General features: G+C 42.6%; 1 pseudogene; it reads left to right on the top strand.

The window, feature by feature from the left end:
- The window catches only part of LOC119361513, a 45500-nt pseudogene extending 26088 nt beyond the window's left edge, over positions 1 to 19412 (top strand).
- Positions 19413 to 22843: the final 3431 nt, after the last annotated feature.

Below are 22843 nucleotides of genomic sequence, written 5' to 3'. Positions count from 1 at the left end.
CACCGGCCGAACCGCCCGCCCCCGCCGCCCACGGCCGGCCCGCCCTCCCTGAAACCACTCCCCACCACCGGTCCGCCGCTGCACCTTCGAGAGAGTGGGCCAGCATATATGATCTTGAGATTTTACGAAGTCACCATAGGTGCCTCGTAGTCGAGTGGAACGTCTCCTCCCACTGAATGTACATCGCCGGAAAATACTGAAATTAACACAAGATAAATGCGAGCACCGGGACTTTAACCTTGGTGGACTCGAGAAACCACTGTCCTCTAACCATCCAACCACATGTTGGTTAGCACGACAAAATGTATGTGGTGACCATGATGAGCTTATTCTGAAGTCTAGTGACCATATCGTGCTTTCGCTTCAAATACAATGACCGTAAGTGTCGTCAACAAAATACGGAGCACGCATCAAATGCAAAGTCCGTCAGTGTCATCAACAAAATATGGAGACACATCGTGAGCTAGATATCATTGTACTATTGTATATGCTTATTTTCTTAGTGGCCGATTGCGTGTGTGGTGTGGTGGGCACATCATTTCTAGTTGTGGTGGGTCAACATGAAGAATCATGGGTCGGTTCCATCCTGCGCCACATAAGTTGGACCGAGACGTGTTATACGGATACCCATGTAGAGGACTCAGCGTACAACACGAAGCTACCAGAGTCGCGGAGGACTCTATCCCCACTGGTGATAAGCCGACTATATATGATTTGTAACCCTAGGCCCTTAGTATGTTATACAAGCTTGGGGGCTAGTTCGTCGATAGTATACACACACACGCACAATGCCTGGTATTCACGTGTACTTTGTACACACCCCTAACACTAATATACAGTACCAGGAGTAGGCTCTTTCTTCAACTGCAAGGGTCCGATCCGAACTAGGGTAAAACTTTGCCTCGTATTACCATCCAACCTAACAGCCAGGGATATCCTACCGAATGATATGATGAAATCATATCTTCCAACTACTATTAGAGAGGTGTGTCGGGGGGGGGGGCAATGTGTGCGAGAGAGGCCTAAAGATAATGAGCGTGCGGGAGACACATAGGCACATATATGTGCGTATAGAGGGCTAGTAGAGACCGTGCATGTGTATATATTCATGTGAGAGAAATAGTGTTTTCCAATTGAGATTAGTGAAAAGAGTGGTACATAGTAGTTAGAAAGAGAGATAGAGAAACAGAGAGAGCATGTGCGTGAGACACCCCGACACCCTGAGAGAGATTGTGAGCATGTGTGAAAGAGAAATGCCGATGCATATAAAGTGTGTGCACTTATGCGTTAGATAGAGAGATATCTATGTGTAAAAGGTGGTTCTACGCATTAAATTAAAATATAAATGGCATTATTATTTTTGGATGAGATCATGAATTTTGCAAAATTGCGTATGGACGAAAATCGGTCTATCAGACACCCATACTCTATCAAATTCTAGCATGTACATGTGTTTATTTCATATTATTGATCCATAGAGTGAGAGCGGTTTGAAATACATGCAATGGATACTTTTGCAATTCATATATAAACATTAATTAGTGCACTCCATGTTGTTAGTGTGAAGCACTTTATACATTTGTCACTTGGATGGATACATTCCAAATTGCTAGCTACGAAATAAAATACATGTCGAATTCAACATAAAGGGGGTTTTGAAGATTCGAATTCATAGGAAGTGCATTCATCTATTTGAACCCGAGATAATGGCATTTGTAAATCAGATGTAAAAGGGGGCATCAATCTTTGTTGTGAGTTTGAACATGTTATATATATTCATACGCATATCTAACTTTTTTTTGCAACCAATGAGATTATACCTGGAACCATGCATGAACTGAGGTAAGTTGCATATTTTTTAATATATACTCGTGTACAATGTATATTAAAATGTACCCCCTCCATTCCAAAATAATCGTAGCTTTAGGATTTTCAAGAGTAAAGATTTGTGAAGTTTGACAAATCCTGAAAGTTCAATTCAAGAGAACCGAAAACGTTAATGCTTCTGCTCCCAAATATTGAACGAAGCGCCAAATAGGCCTCTGGTCACCCGAAACCGCACGAGACTAATGTTTTGGTGGTAGGAAATTACTGTCCTGACTCTGGCCCGTGTAGCCTATCGGCCCGATGTCCAAAGGTCTAAATCGGGGTAGGTTTGTAACTTCACCAAGACGCCAGTCTCAACCGCCTCCAAGAAGCATTCATATGCCGTGGGCGCCTAAACACCCATGCGCTCGGCCGAAATCTATCCCGCCCACATTTGGGACACCTGACATGACTGTCCTACCCCCAACCCGCAATATGTCCGAAATTTTAGATGGGGGCAAAGTTTGTAAATTTCCCCAAATTTCAAACAAGCGCATCTCAAACCGAAATATTGTTCCCCCTTAGTTCCCCACTTCCATCTGTTTCCTCATTCATACTCCGTGGGCGCGAAAACGCCCTCTCCACCAGCCGCGAAACCCCAACCTCCTCTGTCCTCCACCCCATAGCGGCCAATCCACCGCCGCCCTCCTCCATCACGCCGGAGCCGGTACCCCAACATCGTCGTCCAACGCAACCGCAACCGCAACACCCTCAAGGACTTAGCAGCTGAAGCCGAGGCAGAGCTGCATCCACGACGCCGACGCCGACATGCACCGTACCAGAACCACTCCGACCACGCCGTCCCGCGCCTCACTGCTGCGGCTCCACTGTCGCAACCGTCCACCGCACCGGAGCTGTTCCCGCTACGCCGTCGTTCGCCGCCTCGGATCTGCTTCCCCGCTGCCGACAGACGGCCACCGCACCACACTCAACAACTTGGCCATGGGTTCATCCAAGGTTGCACCGTCCTCCACAACTTCTAGTTTACGGCGAACAACAAGATCGTCGGAAAAACAGAAGGAGGACACAACACTGCCAGCAGAAAGAGGTACTCCTCTTCCCCGCTCACACCGTATTCATCCCACGAAAGAAACTAGTTGAGCGCTTCTTACTGCATCTTCTTCGTGATAGTAAATGCACAAGGTTTCCTCCCTTTTACTATTTCACCTTTGCTAGAGGTCAGTAGCCCGCCTGGATTTCAATTCAGGTTCAGTCGAACCGCAATTAAAAGAAGCAGCACCCGCTTAGGCGCGCGGAGCACCTAGTCCGCCTATTCCCCGGGGAAGCGGCGCATCGGTGTCTATCATAGGTGTGTGGGGCGCAGGAGCTGCTTGCGCCTGATCTGGAGGTCGGCGGGGCTTGAATGGCTGGCCGGGGGGGGGGGAGGGTGCCAAGCACGGCGGTGCGGTGAGGTCGAGGGGAGGGCGCAGGCAGGGGAGGAATACTGGGCTGGTGGTCGCTGGCGTTTCGAGGAAGATCGTCAACACTGACTGGCTAGAGGTAGATGAAGGCAATCTCCCCATTCTTTGTACATCGGACGGTGTAGAAAAAATGGACTGACCTATTTGCTTTCAGTCGACTGTTATTTTCATAGAATCCTGTAGTAATTGAGTGTGCCATGCATGTTGTAGAGCTATCATATGTCTCCCATCATTTATTTCTCACCGACCTGCTATCTGCTACCTTTACACTGTACTAATTGTGCACACACTTCACCCATACTCACACTATTGTTTTTTATGCATGGGTATTTCAGACTCTGACGCAGTGTTGATGAATGCAGAAAAGAAAAGACAGAAGTCACTCCAGTGTAATTCGAAGATAAGCAGTAAGCGTTTCAACGCTCTAATGGGTGCAGTGTCAGCAGTTGGAGACAGTAAAAGTAGCTATGCAGTTGATGATCTCAATTGCCACACACAACCATCCCAAGTGCTTGCTTTAACTTCGCGCTGTCAAATGTGGTTGCATGTTGCATATGGTGTCTAGCTTGTATTGCTTCCAATTTGGTTAAATTGCATCTGCTTACTTTACACATTATACCTTTGATAATGACATGCCTTCCTATTTTTGATACACACTACATATGTCTATTAACCATGTTCGTACATCAAACTAATTCTCTTTTGTATCCCTCGTCAATCACTTATGATGAGACAGTCACCCGAGTGGGTTACTGTGAGACGCCCTACTCGTTTAAAGAGTGCAGTGTCATCCTCCCCACATGATTCTCAAGAAACAACAAGGCTAAATGAAGATAGTCAACGTAGCTCTCTAGTTGATCACCGCAATTCCCCCACACCACCATCGCAGGTGCTTGCTCTTACTTGGCAGTGTGATATGTGGTTGCATGTTGCATATGGTGTCTACCTTGTAATGCTTCTAATTAGCGTAAATTGCATCAGCTTAGTTAACACATTATACCTATGAATATGACATGCCTTCCTGTTTTTGGTACATACTACGTCTTTCTATTAACCATGTTCTTACATCAAACTACTTCTCTTGTGTATCCCTCATCAATGCTCCTAATTTGTTAAATTGCATCTCCTTAGCTTACACATTATACATGTGAATATGACACGCCTTCCTGTTTTTGGTACATACTACATCTGCCTATCACACTATGTTCTTACATCAAACTACTGTTCTTGTGTATCCTGCGTCTATCGCTTATGATGAGATAGTCACGCGCGTGGGTTAATATGAGACGCAATACTCTTATAAAGAATGCAATTTCATCCTCTCCACATGATTCTCAAGAAACAACAAGCCTAAATGAAGATATTGAACGTTGCTCTGTACCTGAAGACAGCACTTCCCCTACACCACCATCACAGGTGCTTGCTCCAACTTCGCAGTGTGATATGTGGTTGCATGTTGCATACGGTGTCTAGCTTGTAGTGCTTCTAATTAGGGTAAATTGCATCTGCTTAGTTACACACTATACCTGTGAATATGACATGCCTTCCTATTTTTGGTACACACTACATCTATGTGTTAACCTTGTTCTTACATGAAACTACCTCTCTTCTGTATCCTGCATCAATTACTTACGATGAGTCACCTTTATTCGTTGCATATTGCATATTATTTCTAGCCTGTTGCCATGTATTGCTTCTAATTTGGTCAAATACATTTGTTAGGGCACCCTTTTAATTTGGCAGAGTGATATTGGTTTCATCTTTCATATGGTTTCTAGCTTGGATCGATTCTAACAAGTTCAAGCACCTTGTGCTTAGTTTACACTTTATACATCATACATGTCAATATGTCACGCCGTCCTATTTTTTATACATATTCCATCCTCCTATCATGCGGCTGTGAAAGTGCAACTATACCTAGGTGGTTTTGGTAATTCATAACAACATATAGCTCATTGAGCTAATGCTATTCCAAGACTATTATTTCAGGAAAGCTCAATGAATGGCATGGCATGGATGATGAAAGTGGACCCCTCAAAATATCAAGGACAAAGGATTGGCTCAAGCTCAAAAGCTCAAGACTCTTCATTTTACATTTTAGTGATCCAAGATCACACTGAGTCTATAGGAAAAGCCAATACTATCAAGGATGGATGAGGTGTTGCTTGATGAGCCTCTTGCTTCAAGTGCTTAGTGATATGCTCCAAATACCCTCAACTACTTTCTCACATCCTCATATGACCTAAACCTAAAGCCAAAATCGGTCACACCGATTCTTTCTATTCGGCGCCACCGAGTTCATATGTCATAGCCACTGCCACAAACCCTAGGCAAATCGGTCTTACCGATAGGGATCTCGGTCTCACCGAGATGGGATTGTAATCTCTCTATTTCCCTTCGTAACATTTCGGTCTAACCGAAGTGAGCGATCGGTCCCGCCGAGATTGCAATGTAAACTCTCTGTTTCCCTTTTGTAACATTTCGGTCTACCAAAAAGAGCAAATCGGTCCCACCGAGTTTTCCTGACCAACTCTCTGGTTAGCTAATTACCAAAATCGGTCTCACCGAGTTTGTGTAATCGGTCTCACCGAGATTACGTTATGCCCTAACCCTAACCATATCGGTCCTACCGAGTTGCATGTCGGTCCCACCGAAAACCCTAACGGTCACTAGGTTTACTAAATCGGTCTGACCGAGTTTGTTGATTCGATCCCACCGAGATTGGTAAATTGTGTGTAACACTTAGATTTTGTGTGGAGGCTATATATACCCCTCCACCTCCTCTTCATTTGTGGAGAGAGCCATCAGAAGAAACCTACACTTCCAACTTACCATTTCTGAGAGAGAACCACCTACTCATGTGTTGAGGCCAAGATATTCCATTCCTACCATATGAATCTTGATCTCTAGCCTTTCCCAAGTTGCTTTCCACTCAAATCTTCTTTCCACCAGATCCAAATCCTATGAGAGAGAGTTGAGTGTTGGGGAGACTATCATTTGAAGCACAAGAGCAAGGAGTTCATCATCAATGCACCATTTGTTACTTCTTGGAGAGTGGTGTCTCTTAGATTGGCTAGGTGTCACTTGGGAGCCTCCGACAAGATTGTGGAGTTGAACCAAGGAGTTTGTAAGGGCAAGGAGATCGCCTACTTCGTGAAGATCTACCGCTAGTGAGGCAAGTCCTTCGTGGGCGACGACCATGGTGGGATAGACAAGGTTGCTTCTTCGTGGACCCTTCATGGGTGGAGCCCTCCGTGGACTCGCGCAACCGTTACCCTTCGTGGGTTGAAGTCTCCATCAACGTGGATGTACGATAGCACCACCTATCGGAACCACAACAAAAACATCCGTGTCTCCAATTGCATTTGAATCCTCCAAACCCTTCCCTTTACTTTCTTGCAAGTTGTATGCTTTAATTTCCGCTGCCTATATACTCTTTGCATGCTTGCTTGATTCGAGTGATGATTGCTTGACTTGTCCAAAGATTGGTAAAATCTGCCAAACACTAAAATTGGGAAAAGGTTAAGTTTTTAATTGGTCAAGTAGTCTAATCACCCCCCCTCTAGACATACTTCAAGGTGCTATAGGCTGCCTTACATGAAAGTAGTGTTCGTTAGTATCATGCATCAATAAGTTCTGAAGAGCAAATTTTATTCCTTTTTCTTGTGGGTTTGACTTGACAAGGCAAAATCAAGAAAGAGGAAGGAAAAGAGTAAGGAAGGCGATGATGGTGGTCCTCTGCAGCAATGTAAACGGAGCATCTGTACCGATTCTCCTTGTACTGATAGTGCATTACATGGTCCAAGTCTCCGCTCCCCTACTCCACCATCCAAGGTGCTTGCTCTAACTTGGCAGTGTGATATCTGGTTGCATGTTGCATATGGTGTCTAGCTCGTATTGCTCCTAATTAGTGTAAACTGCATCTGCTTAGCTTACACATGATACATGTGAATATGACACACTTTCCTGTTTTTGGGACATACTATATATGTCTATCACACCATGTTCTTACATGAAACTACTCTTCTTGTGTATCCTGCATCAGTCACTTATGATGGGACACCTTTAAGTTGGCAGTGTGATATTGGTTTGCGTCTTGAATATGATTTCTAGCATGTATTGCTTCTAGTTTGATGAACGCCACCTATGACGAGACAGTTTTAACTTGGCAGAGTGATATTGATTGCACCTTCCATATGGTGTCTTGCAGTGTTTCTAATTTGTTGAAGTGCCTTCTGCTTCGCTACCACATCATAGGTGTGAATATGTCAAGCCGTCCATTTTTTCGTACATATTCCATCCTCGTATCATGACTTTGCCTTTCATCAGAGTAGTGTTCATCAGTATCATGCATGAATGAGTTCTGAAGAGCGAATGATATTCCTTTTTCTTGTCGGTATGACCTCACAATGCAAAATCAATAAAGCTGAAGGAAATTGGCAAGGCATTGGATGATGGTGGTCCTTCCGAGCAACTGAAATGGAGGTTCTCTACAGATTATACTCTGCCATCCTCCCAACAAGATTCGCAAGACAACGCAAGGCTAGACAGTCAACGTAGCTTTGTAGATGATGAGCACATCTCCCCTACTCCACCATCATAGGTGCTTGCTCTAACTTTGCACTATTATATGTGGTTCCATGTTGCGTATGATGTCTAGCTTGTATTGCTTCTAACTTTGTTGAATTGCATCTGCTTACTTTACACATAATGCCTGTGAATATGACATGTGTTCCTGTTTCTACATCAGACTAATATTCTTGCATATCCCGCATCAGTCACTTATGATAAGGCACCTTTAAGTCGCCACTGTGATATTGGTTGTGTCTTGCATATGATTTCTAGCATATACTCCTTCTAATTTGTTGAAACGCCATACAGTTTGAACTTGGCAGAGTGATATTAGTTGCATCTTTCATATGGTGTCTAGCTTGCAGTGCTTCTAATTTGTTGAAATGCCTTCTGCTTAGTTACCACATCATAGGTGTGAATATGTCACACCATCCTGTTTTTCATACATATTCCATCCTCGCATCATGTGTTTGCCTTTCATCCGAGTAGTGTTCGTCAATATCATGCATGAATGAGTTCTGAAGAGCGAATTTTATTCCTTTTTCTTATCGGTTTGACTTCACAATGCAAAATCATTACAATTGAAGGAAATTAGTCCGACAGTGGATGATGGTGGTCCTTCGAAGCAACTCAAACATGGGGTCACTACAGATTCTACTCCGCCATCCTCCCAACAAGATTCGCAAGATAACACAAGGCTGGACAGTCAACGTAGCTGTGTAGATGATGAGCACATCGCACCTACTCCACCATCACATGTGCTTGCTCTAACTTAACACTATTATATGTGGTTGCATGTTGCGTATGATGTCTAGCTTGTATTGCTTCTAACTTGAATTGCATCTGCTTACTTTACACATAATGCCTGTGAATATGACACGTGTTCATGTTTCTAGAACATACGTGTACACGATGAGCACATCTCCCCTACTCCACCATCACAGGTGCTTGCTCTTACTTGGAACAGCTATACGTGGTTGCGTTTTCCGTATGATGTCTAGTTTGCATTGCTTCTGATTATGTTGAATTGCATCTGCGTAGCTTACAACTTATACCTGCAACGATCACTTACCCATAAGACACATTTAACTTGGGACTGTGATGTAGGTTGCATCTTGCATTGTCTTCTAGCTTGTACTGCTTCTAATTTCTTGAAATGGCACTTACGATGAGACACTTTTTACCTGATAGAGTGATATTGGTTGCATGTTCATATGGTGCCTAGCTTTCATTTCTTCTAATTTTGTTGAAATGCCTTCCGCTTACTGTTTTTTCATATATATTCCATCCTCCTATCGTACGTGTGAATATGAAACGCTGCCTTTTTTTGTATATATTCCATCCTCCTGCGCTTGCCTTACATCAAAGTAGTGTTCGTCTGTATCATGCATCAACCAGTTATGCAGAGCTAATTTTATTCATCCTCTTGTGGTTTTGACTTCATAAGGCAATATCAGAAAATAGGAAGGAAAGAGTAAGTTAGGGGATGTTGGTGGTACTCCGCACCGACGCAAACAGAGACTCTCTAGATTTGCCACTGCTACTGCTAATGAAGTTGAAGTCCCAAGTCTACATGATGAGTTCATCTCCCGCACTCCACCATTGCAGGTGCTTGCTCTAAGTTGACAGTGTGATAATTGGTTTCATGTTGCATATGTTGTCTAGCCTGTATTTCTTCTATTTTGATTAAATTGCACATGATGAGTTTATACGTTATACATGTGCATATTACATGGCTTTCTGTGTCTAGAATACACTGCATCTATCTATCATACCATGTTCTTACATCAAAGTACTGTTGTTGTGTATCCCGCATCAGTAACTCATGATTGGACGCTTTTAACATGGTAGTTTGATAGTGGTTGCATCTTGCATTGATTTCTACATTGTACTACTTCTAATTTTTCGAATTGCCACTTATGAAAAGACACTTTTAACTTGGCAGAGTAATATTGGTTGCATCTTTCATATGGTGTCTAGCTTGCATTACTTCTATTTTCTTGAAAATCCTTCTGCTTAGTTTGCACATCGTAGCTGTGAATATGTCATGCCATCTTGTTTTTCTTACATATTCCATCCTCATACGGTTGTCTTACATCAAAGTATTACTTGTCTGTATCATGCATCAATGAGTTATGAAGAGTGATTTTATTCGTTTGTGTTGTGGGTACAGCTTGACATGGCAAAGTCAAAAAAGAGCAAGGAAAATAATATAGTAGGGAGTGCTGTTACTCGTCGGGTGAAACGGAAAAGGCTCTGTCGTCGAGATTCTGCTGGTACTTATAGTGCAGTAGAAGGTCCAAGTCCACCGGCTAAATCTACAAACACAGTATCACCTGCTCCACCAGCTGTAGCATCTGCTTCAACTGTACCAGGATCTCAACCAGTTACTCGTTCGTTTGCTCTGGAAATGGCCAGTTCCCAAGCCACCTTCACACCTAACACTACTTACGAAGCACTGTTGACACAACAGGACTTGGCAAGATCAGATGAACCTCATGAGCATCAACACCAAGACGGTACCTGACCGAGTCAAGTTGCAGTTGCATGCTCCTTTATATGTACTCTCACAGTTTGATGTACACTAACACTTTCCATATTCGTTGTTGAACTAGCACCACGGCGCAAGCGGAAACAGACATCAGGGATAATGCTTGACAGATTAACAAAATCTAAAGGAGGGAGAATGGAGATCCATTTTGAGGCAGGTTTAAAAAGGCCACGTGATGCTACAGAGTCAGCCAAGTTAGTATCAGAGGCAGCCGTTGCCGTTAGGTGTCATGCGCGTATCCTCCCAACGTGGATCCAGTACAGGAATGAGAAAGACAATACCTAGTTTAACACCTTCCTTGACCATTTATCTGTAAGTAATGTTATTCATCGCAATTAGTAATATTGTCTTGCTCTGTCCCATACTTTCTAGCTTCCTCCTGATAAGACTCACATTCTTTTTTCAACAGATGAGGTTCAAGCTGGATCCGAAAGATGATGCAACTAAACAAGCATGCACTCATGTTTTTCAGTCTGCTCTGCGACAGTATCGGTACCACCTTAGAAAATCTCACTTTGAAGGCAAGGCTAACAATGAGATCGCCCAAACATCTCCAGTGGAATATATTACAGATGAAGACTGGACATCCCTCGTTAAACACTGGTCTGATCCAAAGTATCAGGTAGGCTATATGTATTTGATCAGACCACATATTGAACTTGTATTTATGTATGTGCCTTACAAGTGTATCTTCTTGTAGTCTAACTGTTTGAGGAACAAAACCAACCGTTCTAAAGTGAAATTCCAACAGACAACAGGATCTCGTAGCTATATTGCACACTGCGAGGCTCTTGTAAATAGCTGCTACTTCCTTCTTTTTTTGTGCCATATTATCGTATCTATATTGACATGTTCCAAATACAGCGGAAAGCCTGTGCGGACCAAAAAGAACCTGAACCGAATGCAGTGCAAATCTTCAAGGATTGCCACACCAGCAAGATGAAGGGCATGAGCACACCAGTTCAAGCCGCTGTTGTAAGTCCTTACTCCTCCTGCCTTGAACTGATTAGTACTGTGATGTGTTCATTTAACTACTTGGTTTGCAGCCAATGTCAGTTACTCTGTTCACTTTTATACATAGTTGTCTTAACGTATCATTTCACCTTACATGGTTTAAAAGAGATGAAGGATATTCTTTTGGTCTTGATATGTAATCTAGTTGTTATGTTCACGTGCGCACACAATGATAAAATAGCCTGTTTGTTTTATATCTGTTTGCCCATGATATGAATGATGTCATACTATGTTCATCCTCTTTATCCTTAGATGTCAACGAATTTGAGGAAATAGACAATACAGTAGGCATGCTACATGGACATATGTTCCGAAAGTGATTTTTTATGTAGTTGGCACTACAATACATGCTAATGTATTACAATAGTTCACCAAAATAAGTTATGTATAAATGTTTAACCTACTTTGTTTGTTTTTGTCTCATTAGTAACTCACTGGTACACTAATCTACAAGTTCAAACTTTCAGGAAACTATGGAACAAATGATTGAACAGCCACAATCACCTGAAGGTGACGAGGCTACTACAGGCACAATGTCACCTCTTGCTGCAGTGCGTTAGTATCTATCCACTAACAGTGCAAAAAGCACCTTCCTGTGTAATTCTGGGTTGGTTGTCAAGGTAACCTCGTCCAAATCGCATACTGAACAAAATCTTCCTGCTAGACAGAGCGATATATCTGTGCTCCAGACACAAGTCCAATCCCTAATGGACGTTGTTTCGGAAACAAGAATAGTGGTTGAGAAATGCCGTCAAGATATGAATGGTTTTGAAACCAGACTATCAGACATTCGCTTCGTTGTTGAAGAGCAATGGCAGAAAAAGGGTGGAGATCGTGCTGCTCCATCAGATTCTACAGCCTGAAACATTAGCACTCAGGTCAAATGATCTGTGCTTCTATACATCTGATGGTGCTTTTATCTGGAAGGACTGTAAACTTTATGCCAACAGGCCTTTTGTTGTATGATTGGAATTTATTTTGTTGTGATACAACATTTATGATGCTGCCACAGGCTGCAGTAATTATGACGCTATTTTTGTATAGTGTAGGTTTATCTTAGTAATGTATTCGGACGAAAGCTTCGTAGGAGCCCAACATGCCAACATTCGTCGGCCCCATTCCAATTGGGCTAAAAACGATTACGGGCCGAAATTGGCATGTAGCCCACTAAAAATATCTGGGGTTAAATTAGCATAAGCTTTCAAATTTTTCTGGTAGGCTTGTGCCCATAGTGGGCGTTTAACAGGCCTAAACATAATTTGGGCCCTTAGTAAAAGTAGGCCGTTTACAAGTGTAAATATGCCGAGCCCATAAAAAACATGGGCCTTTAATAGACCGAAAGTGAGATTGGGCCCTGATTGTGCCAAATAACCCACTGGACTTAGCAGGCCGAAATGGTGGCCCATTTACGGTGCGGATATTTGACAGGCCGAAATTCGGACGGGCCATAAATGTGCTGACCTAATACACGGGCCTTTAACAGGTCGTAACTTCGGTCGGGCTAGATTATCGTCATTTTTATATGGGCCGTTAATGGGCCCGATATAACGTTGGGCCACATATGGCCCATGGTTTATGTCCGGCGTTAACGGGCCGAAAATGACAACAGGCCGAAAGTGGGCCAAATCTACAGTGGGCCTCTAACACGCCGAATGACAGACATGGCCAAATATGACCCAAATCCTTCACGGTCGTTTATGGGCCGAAAGTTTTGATGGCCTGTAAATGGGCCCAAATGAAGCCGGACCTTTAACAGGCCGGAAATACACCGGGCCGTAATTCGGCCCAATTACTTAGCACGCTGTTAACGGGCCAGAAGTGACCATGGGCCGCATTGATGACAAGTTTAGACCAGGCCGTTGACGGGCCGATTTGACAGAGAATGTTGGGCCTTTAGCTGGGTCGGCCCATTATGGTCTGGAGAATCTTGTGGGCCTTTAGCTGGGCCGGCCCATTGTGGTCCGCAAAATCTTGTGGGCCTTTAGCTGGGCCGGCCCATTGTGGTCCGCAAAATCTTGTGGGCCTTTATCTGGGCCGGCCCATTATGGTCTGCTAAATTTTGTGGGCCTTTAGCTGGGCCGACCCATTATGGTCCGCTAAATCTTATCGGCCTTCGGTTGGGCCGGCCCATTTAAACTTTGTGGGCCACTTTTGGGCCGGTCCACATGTCAACATATCATAGGCCCATCTCGACCGTTGGATGAGTGACACCTGTGCCAACGCGGAGTTGACACGTGGATCCGTCAGCCAATGAGAATTTTACACGTGGAAAATCGGCATTGGTCGTGGCCGTTAACGGGTTATTGGATCCAAAATCCGACCCGATAGCTTAACGGCGTTCCGTTACGGTGGATGCCACGTGTCGGTCACCCTTGATGAAAGCACTTCTGTGACGCGCGATTTATCGTCATGGAAGTGGACCCTTCCGTGATGATAATTTTGGTAATGTCATGGAACACTTCTACGACAGCACAGGTATGACTATCTTGATTCTGTCATAAATTTGTCATGGATGTACATGCATGACAAAAAACGCGACCTACTGTGACAAACACGTATCATCACGGAAGTGTATTTTTTTGTAGTGATGGTGAGTACACAACTTCTGATATTATCTCTAGCTCCAATAATCTTCTGCAACAGATTGCTGAGGGGGCTGGAGTTAATTTGGGGAATAAACCTGACATTATTAACCATAATTTGGAGTTAATAAAAATGGCTGAACAGACAAGGATTGATATGTGGATAGTAGATTATAGTAACAATCAAAAACAAAACTATCTGCCTGAAGAGCCTAATATAATTGATACTGGAGAACATTCTCTAGAAGATTTATTAGATAATGGGGAAAATAAGGGAGAAGAGGAAGATAATGAAGATTGGGAACTACTAAAAGAGATTTTCTCATCAAAAAAAGAGAGAAAACAAGGTAAAACTACCAGAGGTTCTGGAGTTAAAATTGCCTCTGCTATCAAGACTCTAGAATCTTCTAGTAGGAAAAACAAGAAAAAAAGATGAGGGGGACTTTTTGGAACATGAGAGGATTTGGGGGGGGGGGCATAAAAAAAAGATTCCTTAGGGAAATGATGATGGACATGAAAGTGGATTTCCTGGGCCTGCAAGAGACCATGAGACAACAATTTTCTAGAAATGATCTTCAACAAATTTGTGCAGGGAGGGATTTTCACTGGCATTTCACTCCAGCTAGGGGGAAATCTGGTGGTCTTCTGTTGGGGGTTAATTATACCACTTTAGATGTGATCTCATAGGATGAAGGGGACTACCATATAAAAATGACAGTTCAGGATGTTAAAAATAGGTTAATTTGGGACATAGTGGTGGTATATGGAGATGCACAACCAGAAAGGAAAGCTTTATTTCTTGCTGAGTTGTCCAGAGTTTTTCAGAATTGTGTTAATCCAATGTTGATTGGAGGTGATTTTAATATTATTAGAAAGGTTAGTGAGAAAAACAAACCAGGGTCCCCTGGACATTGGAGTTTCCTATTCAATGCCATCCTGGAACAAGCTGGGGTGAGAGAACTTGATATGAATGGGAGACAATTCACTTGGGGGAATAATATGCATATTCCTACCTTTGAAAAGCTAGATAGAATCCTTTGTAGCACATAGTGGGAAGAGGCATATCCACTAACCCAAGTGACAGCTTTAACTAGAGAGAAATCTGATCACACTCCTCTTTTCTTAGATTTTTGAGATTTCCAAAAATCCGATCCAATTTTCAGATTTGAAAATGCTTGGTTCCTGAGAGAAGGAATTGATGATATTGTACAAAAAGTTTGGAATGATCCTAATATTAAAGGAGACAGTATAGATAGATTGTTGGGGAAATTTAAAAATCTAAGACCCAAACATAAAGGATGGAACAGAAATATGAATGCCTGATACATAGAATTAAAAAAGGATATACTACTAAAATTGGATATTATTGATAAAAATTGTGAGATTAATGGTCTTACATCTGCTGATAGAAAAGAACAGATAGAACTGAGAGCACAGCTTGATAGACTTCTTAAACAGGAGGAGACTAAATGGAGGCAAAGAGCCAAAATTGATGAGATTTTGGAGGGGGACAGTAACACCAAATTCTTCCATGCCAAGGCAAATGGGAGACTTAGAAGAAACAGAATCAACAGGTTAGAACAGGATGATGGGGTGGTAGAAGGGGATACGAATTTGATAAATTATATCACCACTTTCTACAAAAATTTGTTTGGTCCACATGATAACTCCTCTGTCTCATTAAATATTGATAACCCAACTAATATTCAGGAGAGGTATGAAAAAATTCTGATTGAAGAATTTTCTTTGGAGGAAATCAAGAAGGTTGTCTTTAATATGGCACACAATAAATCACCTGGACCAGATGGCTTTACTGCTGAATTTTATCAGCACTACTGGGAACTGGTGAAACATGATCTAAAAGCTTTGCTGGATGACTTTGCTAATAGGAAAATTGACATTAGTAGATTAAACTGTGGGATTATAACTCTAGTCCCAAAAAGAAAAGATGCTAATAAAATATAGAAATTCAGGCCAATCTGCTTGCTGAATGTTTGCTTCAAAATTATACAGAAGTGTTAATGAACATGCTGAACTTGGTGGCTGCTGATGTTATTTCTCCTGTTCAGACTACTTTTATAAAGGAAGATATATTATGGAAGGAGTTTTGATCCTTCATGAGGCTTTGAACAACATACAAAAGAAAATCAAAGTGCTTTGTTTTTGAAAAGGCATATGACAAAATCAAATGGTCTTTCCTCATTCAAATCTTCAGAATGAAGGGGTTTCCAGACAAATGGATTGATTGGGTTATGGAAACTATTAGAGGGGGAAAGTTTGTGTCAATGTCAATGAGAATTTAGGGAAATATTTTCCTACTCACATGTGTTTAAGGCAGGGGGATCCCCTATCCCCTCTGAACTTTGACCTGGCTGCTGATGCCCTGGCAATCATGTTAGATAATGCCAGATAAAGTGGGCTAGTGAAGGGGGTTTTAAATGAATATACTCCAAATGGGGTTAATATGCTACAATATGCAGATGATACCATATTTCTATTACAAGATGATATAGAAAGTGCACATAATTTGAAATACATTCTGTGCTTGTTTGAGCAAATGTCTGGGATGAAGATTAATTTTCATAAAAGTGAGCTTTTCCTGTTTGGGGAAGCCATTGATAAGAAAGATGAATATGCAAAAAAATTCACATGTCCAGTGGGTGCCTTGCCCATGAAATATTTAGGACTGCCTATATATAAAAATAGAATTTGCAATAAACATTGGAAACCTCTAGAGAATAAGATGGAGAGAAAATGTGAAACCTGGCACGGCCGTTTGCTTGCTAGCGGAGGGTTACACTGATTCAGTCGTCTCTGACGGGCATACCCTACTTTATGATGTCCTTTTATGCGCTCCCCGTTGGGGTAAAATAACGCATGGCTTTCTTTAGAGCCAGACTGTTGTGGCAAGAGAATGACCAAAAAAGAAAATACCATTTAGTAAAGTGGTCTGAGGTGTGCAGACCAAAAGATATGGGGGGTTTGGGTATTCAAAATCTTACATATATGAACACAACATTGCTATGTAAATGGTGGTGGAAACTTTACACAACTGAGGGGTTGTGGCAAAGTATTATTTGGAACAAATATGTTAAAAATAAAAACCTGGGTAACGTACTGGCCAAACAGGAAGATTCCCAGTTTTGGAGGGAGGTACTGAAATATAGAGATCACTTTGCCTCTTTGTGCAAGTTTAGAATTGGACATGGAGATAGAACACGCTTTTGGGAAGACTGGTGGATTGGCTCTGCCCACTAAGTAAAAACTTTCCTAGACTCTATGAGCTTTGTTTTGATAAAAAGAAAACAGTTAAGGAGGTGTTTGAAAACAGCCTAGATAATATGCATTTTAGAAGAACTCTGATAGGAGACGCTAGAGAATTATGGGAACATATTAAAGAAGCTTGTAGTTCAATAACTCTAAACGAGGATAAGGATGAGGTAAAGCGGTCTTTGACTAAAAAAGGGATATATACTATAAAATCCTTTTATAGACACTTGATTGAAAATGGTGTCAAATATCCACACTTTTACATGTGGAAGATTAAAATGCCACCCAGAATCAAGGTTTTCATGTGGTTGGCTCTTAGGAATAGTATACTTACCAAAGACAATCTACTTCGCAGGGGGTGGAAAGGGGATGACAGATGTCCTTTCTGTGGCTGTAAAGAAAATATCAATCACCTTTTCCTATCCTCTTCAGTTGCTAGATTGTTGTGGAACATTTTGAAATGTGCTTTCAATTTAAGAAACATTCCAGAAACCCTGGATGCAATAATGAAAACCTGGGTAAAGACCTTTGGAAAAGATGAAAAGGGTTTGGTCATGATAGGAATTTCAGCGATTTGCTGGACTATTTGGAAGCTAAGGAACAACATTATTTTTTATAACAACATGGTGAATGACCCTTGTGTGCCTGTTAACTTGTTTCTCAAAAATCTAAATGATTGGAATGTTTTACAGACAAACCCCGTAAGAAGTAAGATGATGGAGGCTGGAGTGAAACAAGTAAGCGAGGTGGCGGAAGAAGTATTCAAAGCAGCTCACGGATGGCGCCTGAAGACTGGGAGGATCCTGGGATGACGCTAATCAACTTCATGACGGATCTGCTGCTACGATGAATAACTACTTCCACTGCAATCTAGCTTGCTTCCTTCTGTTCTCCAGTCAGCCTATGATCTTTTGTTGATGTTAAGACTTTAATCAGGATGTATGTCTCTGTTCAAGAATGTTCAGACATGTTTCCATCCAGGGCTGGGTTCTGTTCCGAACCCAGACCTTGGACCACTCCTGCAGGTTGTTGCCTTGAGGTGGTTTGGGAGGGAAGGGATGGCTTCCCTCCCCTCCTCAGTAGGGTAGTGATAGCTGCGTAGGGGGGTGGAGTTATATGATGCATCTTTAGTTTCTTCCCGCTTTGCTGTAAGACATGTGATTTCTTTTAATGGAAATCGGAGAGAATGCTCTCTTTTGTCAAAAAAAAAAACCATCCAATCCAATGATCTGCTATATATTTCACTTAGAGATTTTTAGTGCTGGTTTAGCCAGATCGATTGCCGAGACAATGAATTGACCAACTCCTTTTCGTACGTGCCCTATTTACAGTATTAGCAGGAAAGATGTGTGGAGCTACATTGACTTTGAGCACCCCACCACGTTCGACATGCTCGCCATGGACTCGGACAAGAAGCAGGCCATCATGGACGACCTCGACGACTTCCACAGTAGCAAGGACTACTACCGCCGCATCGGCAAGGCCTGGAAGCGCGTCTACCTCCTCTACAGCCCGCCTGGCACCGGCAAGTCCACCATGATCGCCGCCATGGCCAACTACCTCAATTACGACATCTACGACATCGAGCTCACCACACTCACCACCAACAATGACCTGCGCAAGCTCTTCATTGAGACCACGGGAAAGTCCATCATTGTCGTCGAGGACATCGACTACTCCCTCGACCTGATCGGCAGCCGCGCCACCATGAGGGCCCCGCCCAAGCAAGCCGGGGAGCAGCAGAGGAGCAGCATAGTCACCCTGTCCGGCCTTCTCAACTTCATTGACGGGCTCCGGTCCGCGCACAGCGGCGAGCGGATCATCGTCTTCACCACCAACCACCTGGACAAGCTCGACAACGCGCTCATCCGGAGCGGGAGGATGGACATGCATATCGAGATGTCCTACTGCGGCTTCGAGGCATTCAAGATGCTCGCAAAGAACTACCTCGACATGGACATGCACCCGCAGTTCTAGGCCGTCAAGGAGCTGCTTCAAGCGGTGCAGATCACCCCCGCCGACATCGCAGAGTGCCTCATGGCGTCTAGGCGCAGCGCCCGTGATGCGGACGCTTGTATGAGCCGTCTCATTGACGAGCTCACCAAGAAGACCAAGAGAAACAAGGGGTCTCATTGATGAGGACGACAAGAAATTATCATTATTCCTTTTCTCGTTCTACCGATCATTACCACTTACCAGCACACTACTTTTTGCTGCATTTTAGTATGTTTTTATCTCTAGTAGGGAGCTATATTGTTTTACTAGAAACCTTGAGGACTAATTGATCGTTAACACAATAGATACACTGTCAGTTGACTGCATTTATAATTTAGGCAAGTCAATTTTACGAGAGAAGGAATGGTTTGAGGAGGAAGAAAGTTGGCAACTTTTACGTTTAGGGCATGTTTTAATTTTGCACAAATACAAGCCCACATTGATCGGGTAACTTTTACATTTAGGGCATGTTTGTTTGTGCTTAGACGACCCAAGCAAAAAACATGGATTCAAGATAAACTTTCCATAGTTCTTCCAAAGCTTTCCCTAACTTATAGGGTATATCCCTTTGCCATTGTTTTGAGTATATTTACATCAAACCCATTGAGCCCTGCCCCCTCTTCTCCCTGCGACATCACTTCGAACCAGGGGCGGATCTAGTGAGGGTTCCATGGCACCCCCTACAAAACTGACAATGCATACAACTTAAAAGCCTATTTTGGGTCTATTTGTTGGAATATGATGATGTTTAGACACAATTATACTATTTGTTTTCACCCATTATGAATACTAGATAATACCCCGGGCATTGCTGCGGGATTTATTGTAATACATTGTCATGAATAAATTAGAACATATGAAAAGTTCTCTGCGTCATATTGCTTGCGGGATTTATAGTAATACATTGTCGAGAATAAATTAGAACACACGAAAATCCGGGATTTATAGTAATACATTGTCGAGAATAAATTAGAACATACGAAAAGTTCTCTGCGTCATACTTATGGGTGTTATACTTTGCACATTTGCATAATAGAAATTCACTTTGCACTCTAAAAAAAGTTGCTTCCCCAAAAAATGCCAGTTATAGAAATAATGATGGCAAAGTCTTATGGCTCTTTTTTTTTCCATGACTACCTTCATGAAGCAGACACAGTGGTATAATTCATAGCTTTACTTGGCTACATTGCTAAAAATGGTCTTACAGTCCTCTAGAAATATGAAGAAAGGAAACCATTCACATCGGAAGATCTCTTATGCTTGATCTCAAAAGGGTAAAGATTATTACTGTCGATAACCAATTAATGGTTTTGCCAATGCCTTCTATGTAGCCTGCATTGCAAGTCGAAGAAGCAATAAAACATGGGACATGAACATTTGATTGTCCCAGAGAAGATGGATGGACAAATATATGATCAATATCTTACCTAGTCAAAAAAAATAAATAAGATCGAGCATATGTTTCAAATGCATTCAGATGAAATGATACATAATAGTATTAGAGAAAAAGAAAACATGTTGATATCTTAACCGACTAATTCAACTCCATTTATAGATGTGAGCAATCAAATAAGTGCATGCACAGTTTTGTTGCAAGTAGTTGTGTACTTACATGTAGCCTCATAAAAGTACGCATCCCATCTTGAAGGTATCCATTGTGGCAAACACTTCATGTAGACACAAATAAGGAATGGTAGTGGTCCTGAAAAGTGAAAAGATAAACTGTCACATTTCTTTTGGCAATCTATGAAATGTGATGAAACAGATGTACTAACCAAATACATCTGAAGTCGATGTGAGTACCGGGAAACTGTTAATGTATAGAAAGAAACTTTAACCACCAGAGCGCAAATGAAATTGAAAATAATAATAATAATAATAATAATAATAATAATAATAATAATAATTAGCATGCATTGCTTCACTATCATGCTGTCAGAGACATCTGAAATGTAAATCATGTGTCTAGTAAACAAATTTCATTAGGGGTATCCTGAGAAGAAAGGCATGATTCATAAACTATTTCCATCCATAATTTAATCAGCCGGCTTCATAGTGCTTACCAAGGCCACAACTTGTGGAGATGAGATGCACGTGTACCACTATAGACAACAAAAGCCTTGATTAACAAAGACATGGGAGAAGGGACTACAGATCTAGACTAATGCAGATTTAGATGAACTACACGCTGCTGCCTTAAGACTAAAATAGAGACAGCCGCCTGAAGGTAGTTTATTCTATTACGGGCAGTACAATGAATCAGATTGACCGCGAAGAAAATTCCCTCGTACTCCATCACTCGGCAAAACAAACCTGTACATCATGCCACGATTTTGGATAAAAGGTGCAGACACCAACGGCCAACCTGATGTTGGAGACGATTAGAGCGATGCCGCTCCACAATTTAAAGAGGCACTTTATCTGGAGACTGGAGCAGGGGAAGTCATCCAAGAGCCGGCGGCGTCGTCGCTTCTGGGTAACCGGGCGGTCGTGGAGGACGCTCTTGAGGAGGCCGTTGAGATGGCTGATACGTCTCCAACCTATCTATAATTTTTGATTGCTCCATGCTATATTATCTACTGTTTTGGACAATATTGGACTTTATTATTCACTTTTATATTATTTTTGGGACAAACCTATTAACCGGAGGCCCAGCCCAGAATTGCTGTTTTTTGCCTATTTCAGTGTTTCGAAGAAAAAGGAATATCAAACGGAGTCCAATTGACCTGAAACTCCACGGAACTTATTTTTGGACCAGAAGAAGCCCACGGAGTACCGAAAGCTCACCAGGGGAGTCCCGGGCTGCCCACGAGGGTGGGGGGCACGCCCACCCCCCTAGGGCGCGCCCCCCTGCCTCGTAGATAGCCCGGAGGTCCACCGACGTACTTCTTTCACCCATATATACCCACGTACCCTAAAACTTCCGAAGCAGAGAATAGATCGGGAGTTCCGCCACCACAAGCCTCCAAAGCCACGAAAAACCAATCGGGACCCTAATTCGGCACCCTGCCGGAGGGGGGAACCCTCACCCGTGGCCATCTTCATCATCCCGGCGCTCTCCATGACGAGGAGGGAGTAGTTCACCCTCGGGTCTGAGGGTATGTACCAGTAGCTATGTGTTTGGTCTCTCTCTCTCGTGTTCTTGATTTGGCACGATCTTGATGTATCGCGAGCTTTGCTATTATAGTTGGATCTTATGTTTCTTCTCCCCCTCTACTCTCTTGTAATGGATTGAGTTTTCCCTTTGAAGTTATCTTATCGGATTGAGTCTTTAATGACTTGAGAACACTTGACGTATGTCTTGCCGTGCGTATCTGTGGTGACAATGGGATATCACGTGATTCACTTGATGTATGTTTTGGTGATCAACTTGCGGGTTCCGCCCATGAACCTATGCATAGGGGTGGGCACACATTTTCGTCGTGATTCTCCGGTAGAAACTTTGGGGCACTCTTTGAGGTTCTATGTGTTGGTTGAATAGATGAATCTAAGATTGTGTGACGCATATCATATAATCATACCCACGGATACTTGAGGTGACATTGGATTATCTAGGTGACATTAGGGTTTTG

The sequence above is a fragment of the Triticum dicoccoides genome, chromosome 2B, assembly GCF_002162155.2.
Source record: "Triticum dicoccoides isolate Atlit2015 ecotype Zavitan chromosome 2B, WEW_v2.0, whole genome shotgun sequence".
In the NCBI taxonomy this organism is placed as follows: domain Eukaryota; kingdom Viridiplantae; phylum Streptophyta; class Magnoliopsida; order Poales; family Poaceae; genus Triticum; species Triticum dicoccoides.
This window is presented reverse-complemented; position numbering and strand designations above follow the sequence as displayed.